This window comes from Carlito syrichta, unplaced genomic scaffold (assembly GCF_000164805.1).
Source record: "Carlito syrichta isolate Samal-C Ts95f unplaced genomic scaffold, Tarsius_syrichta-2.0.1 Scaffold287611, whole genome shotgun sequence".
Classification (NCBI taxonomy): Eukaryota; Metazoa; Chordata; class Mammalia; order Primates; family Tarsiidae; genus Carlito; species Carlito syrichta.
Window position 1 is genome coordinate 98,183 of NW_007231707.1, and position 1,349 is coordinate 99,531.

At 38.3% G+C, this 1,349-nt stretch overlaps 1 pseudogene; it reads left to right on the top strand.

The window, feature by feature from the left end:
• The window catches only part of LOC103254890, a 9,151-nt pseudogene extending 8,127 nt beyond the window's left edge, over positions 1 to 1,024 (top strand).
• The last annotated feature ends 325 nt before the right edge of the window (positions 1,025 to 1,349 follow it).

The window sequence follows — 1,349 nt, forward strand, 5'->3', positions numbered from 1 at the left end:
TCACCTCAGCCTCCCAAAGGCGCGGGATTACAGGCTGAGCCACCGAGCCCTGCTTATTTTTCCTTTTTAAATTTTATCTCTTGCTTGTTAATTTTTTTTTTTTCAGCAGTATAACTAAATAATGTGGCCCAGGACTTCAAGATGATAGCAAAAGGCTACGAAACAAACAAAATTTAACTTCATTATGGATTCCAGGTAGACTTAGCCAGAGAGTCACTCCCTTTAAACTTTCTTTGTTATTCAACTATGCCTGACAAGGTTTTGACACTGACTCCTTATTGCCAATCACTCTGCATAATGTGAGGCAAGACCAGTGGACAGGTCCATCACTGCCTCAATGGACATGAAAATCTAACTATGAGATAATTGATCAGTGATGCTTTTGGCGAAAGGTCTTGATTAAAAGGGAGGAATGTGGTACAGCACGCACCCCACACTGTATCCTGCACTGCTTGCTCCATAAATATGCATGTGCCCCCTTGAACACCATTCAGCTTCTGGTAAGAAGATGGCACCTGGTGAACAGCAAAGGTTTTGATTAATAAATGAAGGAGCTAGGAGTGGGATTAGCTCTTCAAAGAATGTATGCAATGGCCAAGTCAGATTGTATCTTCACTTGTGACAGGAAAAACCTCACCATAAAAAGCAAAAGCACTTTGAAAAAAATACAGTTTTCTTGTATCCTAGGAGAGATGTTTGAATAAACTACAGCTGATGGCAGAAAAACTCAGAGACTGTCTTAAACTTTATAGATGGCGCATTGGTTCAGTATCAGGAGTGGGATGGGAAGGAAAACACAATAACAAGAAAGTTGAAAGATGGGAAATCAGTGGTGGACTGTGTTGTGAACTATGTCACTTGTACTTGGGTCTATGAAACAGTAAAATTAAAATTTCATCATCATATTGGACAGAAATTAGCTATGAGAATGAACAAGTTCAGTTCAATGACCAAATCTCTGTACTACTGCTTTGTTTTTCATTACTATGTTCAGTTGTCTTTATCACAAACATTTTACAAATAACTATTTCAAAGTGTTGTTTTAATTAGAATCAGCCTTTTGATTAATAAATAAATGTAATTGTGCTAATAAAAAAAGGAGAAGTGTGAAAGTTGGCAGAATCAAGATGGAGTCGCTAATGTTAAGAAAACCCTGACAAACAGAGATGAGGAAGGCCATGAAAAGAGGGTTCTTGGGCTTGCATACCTGATAGTAAAAAAGATTATGCAAACCACAAACTTGCACAAAGGCCATTGCAACCTTAACAAAAAACCACTTTTGCTAGGACATTAGCCTGGCAACTGCCTGTCTAAGTTTGGGTTGGCATTGCCCACTTTTTTGATTTTTG